Genomic DNA, 5,660 nt, shown 5'->3' with positions numbered 1-5,660 from the left:
TGGTTTACCTCGAATTGGGTTGAGGTTCAAAGGATAAATTTCCCCCTTTCGCTTTGACTTCAGCATAACGTTGTTAGTTTTCTTCTCGACAATCTCTGAGCATTCATTGTCAAATGATACTTTCAATCCAGTGCCAACCACCAGCTGTGATACACTGATAAGATTGTGTTGGATCCCTTCAACATAAGCCACTTTTCTTATAGATAACTCGCCATTAGTGATCATTCCATAGCCTTTGATAGTATCAAATGAGTTGTTGCCGTACTTCACAATACCACCATCCTTGAGAGACCGAAACTCCCTCAGTTCTTCCTTCCTTCCTGTCATGTGACGTGAGCAACCACTATCAATATACCATTCTTCGTCAAACTGCTCGTCACGAATAACCTACAAAATATTAAGTAGATTTAGGAACCCAAAGTTTCTTGGGTCCTTGTGAGCCTTTTACAAGACACAGAATAATAAGAGAAATATCAACCAAGTATGTGCGTTTAACTAAAGTTGTTTCATCTTTTCTTTTTATGGTGAAAACTTTAATTATGGTTGATTTAGTAGGATTGGAATTTGTGGTGTTCATGTCAGCATGCTTTTGAATCTCTTTTGAAAGATTGTTATCTTCAGGAAAGAGTTTTCCTTTTCCCTTTGAATCAATTGAAGGACGAGAATTTGAATGGGAAGTGTTGGATTCAGAAGTGACTTTGGATCCCCTGTGTTTCTGATTGGACTTGTATGGATGGGGACCGAAACTGCTCTTTCGGTTGCAGTTGGATGAAGAGCCGAGACCGTTCTTTCGGATGATATTACTTCGAGGACCGAAACTATCATGTCAGTTCCTTTCGGTCGAGGGACCGAACCTCTCCTTTCGGTTCCTTTCGGTAGAGGGACCGAGACCATCCTTTAGGTTCCTTTCATTCGAGGGACCGAACCTCTCCTTTCGGTTCCTTTCAATCGAGGGACCGAAACTACCCTTTCGGTTGGTGTTGTTCTGAGGACCGAAACTACTCTTTCGTTTCATTTCCATCGTGGGTCCGAAACTCCTTTTCGGTTCCTTGATTCCTCTTGCGATTTGTGCTTTCTGTCTATCCTTACAAAGTGAGGATTTTGAGATTTCCAAAACTGTTTTCTTTCTGAGAGATTCTTCTTGTATCTCAGATTTCTTTGATGCTTTCGATCAGCCACCTGTTTTGGATTTCTGTGAATGTTGGCCTTTCTTTTCGAAGTATGAGCACAACATTCACTTTTTGCTAAGGATGTTTCACTAGTGGTTTGCACAGGTTCGCTCAATGGGGTTTTGGATCCACTTGTGCTCGGCACATCATATCTTGTAGGCTCATTTAGTGGTTCGGGTATATATCTACCTTTCACTCTCCATGAAGTTTTCTGAGATAGACCCTTAGTCTCTTCAGCGTTGTCTATTGGGGCCGACCAGAAAAACTCGTCACATCCGCCAACATTGTCTTCTTCTACCATAGCTGTTAATTCTGCAGTTTGTTGTGGAGTGACACCTGGAACTGTATAGACTTGATTTGGAGTGGTTTTCACCTTTTGGTACACAACAGCTTTAGCTTTGAGAACTTTGGTTTTGTCAGTAGACGAGCGAGCAAACTCAACAGAGTTTTCAGAAATCAGGTTTTTGCGTGACTTAGGTTCGCTTTTGACAAATTCTGAACAGTCCACCATATCCTCTATAGAGATTTCACTCAGATCATCACCCTCATTAAGTTCATATGCATTTTCAACATCAATTTTATTTTCTGAACTTAATTTGGCATTCAAAGAGTCAAATTTCTGTACGGTTTCGGTTCTTAATTTTAGTCCATCATTTTCGTCTAACAGATTTTTGAGCATGTCCTTGTGGTCTTTGGACTTTATGTAGGATTCAATTTTGTCTAGACTTATTTTATATGCTGGAGAAACTTCGTCAGAAGATACAACGCTTTCACAGTTGTAGGCTTCAGCATCGATTTCATCCTCCTTTAATTCAAGGAAGAGCAAAATCATGCGATTGTATCTTCTTTCCTATTTCACAATCAAGATGCAACTGAGTGATGTTAAAATAGAGCCTTTTAGCAATTAAACAAAACACATTTCACTGTTTAAGAAGTTTAAGATTGTCTCTTTGCAAATAAATTGAATCATCCTTAGACCTAATTAACTCATTTTCCTTTTGCTCGATCCACATCCTCCGTTCCTCACTCTTTGATGAAATCCTGCTGATTTGATCAGTTAGGTTAGAATTTGTGACACGGGTTTGGGTGAGACTGCTACTTATGCTCGAGAATTTTGATTTTAAGTTATTTAATTCCTTTTCATAGTCAGTAACAGGTATTTTTAGAGAAACAAGAATATTTTGTACCTTTTTTATCAACTCATCACATTCGTTGATCTGTGCACTGATAGGTTTGGCAGCAAAACACATGTCCTCTCACTCCTTCTCGTCTTCTACTCCCCCGTCGGTTGTGTATCCTCTCATTTGAGACACACCTTCGGTTACTACAAAGCACCTTCCTGTTACATGTTCTTCTTTTGCCAGCATAGCCTTCCCATGAGTGGGCTTCCGGACTTCATCATCCTCAGAATCTGTGGACCAAACTTCCACACCACCAAATTCATCACAGTTGTTTGTATCCTGCACAATTAAAGCATTTGGTAGTATTGTTAGCAGCAGACTTTCTTTTCTTGATTTCCTCCAATCTTCTCAGGAGGCTCGCTTCCTCGTCTTCTTCATTTTTCTTTTCTTCTTTCTTTCTAAGCATACAATCTTTTGCAAAATGATTCTTGCCTCCACAGTAATGGCAGTCGAATCCTGAGTCTCCTCCAACTTTCGCTTCTTTCTTTGACTCTTCAAACTTTGACCCCATCTTCGGTTCCTCCTTGATCTTTTGGCGCTGTAAATACCCTACCAGTTTCGGTTCTTGTTGGCTGGGAATTTCTTCTTAATGAATTTTCTGGGATTGGACACCATCATGGCATATTCTTCATCGGTTAGATCATAATTGGCAAGATCCAATTCCTCTTCTTCTTCAACCGAGATTTTTCCTTTAGAGACAAGAGCTAAAGAACCCAGACTGGAAACCACATTCGTTTCCTTAGACAGTGCACTCTCATGGGATTTCAAAATACCCACTAGTTTTGCCAGAGAATATGACTTGAACTGTTCATGAACTTTAACTGTTGATACAACAGCCATCCATTCGGGTCTGAGACCATTCATGAAAGTAACTTTTTGCTCGATAACTTTCCTTTCAATCCCATGCTTTATCATCTTACTTAAAAGATGATTGAAGCGATCAAAGGTTTGAACTAGTTTCTCTTCAAGCTTCTGCTTAAAGTCTCCAAATTCAGACAGCAAGAGAGTTTGAATTGAATGTTCCAAATCTTTGTCAGTGGAATAAAATTCTTTTAATCTGTCCCAGATCTCTTTAGCCGTGGCACAAGAACTTACCAAACGAAACGTATCTGACTGCAGCGCAAACCTTATCATCCTCAGGGCTTTGATGTTGCATTGAAACTTTTCCTTCTCATCCTGAGGAATATCTTTGACATCGTTAACAAGCTGATTGTACCCTTTCTGAGTTTTGACAATCTTAGAGCTGCTTGAGTGAGAGAATGGGCCTACAGTAATCGCTTCCCAGATCAAGTATCCATTATCCTCCGATCCAATCACGTAATCTTCAAAGTGATGCGTCCAAACTTCATAGTCTTGTGTATACAAGATTGGTATCCTTGTCGTAGAACCAATGTTGTTGGAGATGTTGATCAGATTGGTTTGTGAATCATCCATGGACATTGTAATGACTTTTGATCGATAACCTGTAAAAGATCAGACTTGTAATATATTGTTAGGGTTAGATCAACAATTAATGAGATACGTCAATATAGAGTGACGGCTCAATTAATATCAATCAATGCGGAATTAAAAACCCTAATAACTTCTTCGACAGAAGAGATGTGTATGAGTTACACAGTCTCCTGCTCTGATACCAATTGATGAGAATTAAACTCTAGATCGATTAGATCTTTCACAGGTATGATTATGGAAATCGAACAAGACAAAAACCAGTAAGAGAATGAACACAGAATGGTATCAAATGTATGCTTATGATTCAAATAAAGTCACGCCTCAGCAGATCTTGATGAAGAACTTCCGCTGTAGAGGCAAGCTAGGGTTTACAAAAATCAGAGAAATAATAATAAAAGCGATAACTTCTAAGACTGCATGCATGCAGCTTATATACTAAACCCTAGTACAAAAACATGCACGGTTGGACAGGCCCAATACCAGCACTCAAAACTGGGCTAAACCGAGCCCATGACGCAATCTAATAATCCCAACACATCCTCAGGCATACATCCCTGATCAGGGCCACTGCCACCTTGCGGCTCAAGGCGTCGGCCACTACCTTGGCCTTCCCCGGATGATAAATGATCTCACGATCGTAATCCTTCACCACATCTAACCACCGACGCTGCCTCATGTTAAGATTCGGCTGGTCCATGAGGTACCTATGACTCTTGTAATCCGTGTAGATGGTGCAACGGACCCCATAGAGGTAGTGTCTCCAAATCTTGAGGGCGAACACCACTGCCCCCAACTCCAAATCATGCGTCGGATAGTTAGCCTCGTGAGGCTTCAACTGTCTCGAGGCGTAAGCTATCACATGCCCCCGCTGCATCAACACTACCCCCATACCCGTGATCGAGGCATCACAATAGACTACAAAATCATCCACTCCCTTTGGCAGTGTAAGAATCGGTGCCTCGCAAAATCGCTGTTTGAGGGTCTCAAATGTTGCCTGCTGCTCAGGCCCCCAACAAAACACCACCGACTTCTTGGTTAGTCGGGTGAGTGGAACTGCTATCTTGGAGAAATCCTGAATGAATCTCCTGTAGTACCCTGCCAAACCTAGGAAGCTTTGAATCTCTGATGGAGACTTCGAGACCTCCCACTGCATCACGGACTCTATCTTGGCCGGATCTACCAGTATACCCTTCTGGTTGACGAGGTGCCCAAGGAACTGCACCTCATGCAACCAGAACTCGCACTTGGAGAACTTCGCGAAAAGTTTCTCCCTCCTCAAGACCTCTAGTACCTCCCTCAGGTTCTCCTCGTGCTGCCCCTGAGTCTTGGAATAAACCAATATGTCATCGATGAATACAATCACAGACCGATCCAACATCATCCTACACATGCGGTTCATGAGGTCCATGAACGCGGCTGGCGCATTGGTGAGCCCAAACGACATCACCACAAACTCATAATGACCATAACAGGTCCTAAAAGTTGTCTTCTGAACATCCTCACCCCTGACCCGCATCTGATGATAACCGAAGCCTAGATCAATCTTGGAAAACCAAGATGCTCCCTGAAGCTGATCGAACAAGTCATCTATCCTCGGGGGTGGGTAACGGTTCTTCACCGTTACCTTGTTCAACTCCCAGTAGTCTATGAACATACGGTGCGACCCATCCTTCTTCTTCACAAACAAGATCGGGGCTCCCCATGGCGAGCTACTCGGTCTAATGAAACCCTTGTCTAGCAGCTCCTGCAGGTGCGTAGACAACTCCTGCATCTCTGGAGGAGCCAACCGATACGGTGCCTTGGCTATCGGAGCCGCACAAGGAACCAGGTCAATCCTAAACTCAACCTGTCTCTCCAG

This window comes from Lactuca sativa, chromosome 9, assembly GCF_002870075.4.
Source record: "Lactuca sativa cultivar Salinas chromosome 9, Lsat_Salinas_v11, whole genome shotgun sequence".
Classification (NCBI taxonomy): domain Eukaryota; kingdom Viridiplantae; phylum Streptophyta; class Magnoliopsida; order Asterales; family Asteraceae; genus Lactuca; species Lactuca sativa.
Note: the sequence above shows the minus strand (reverse complement) of the source record.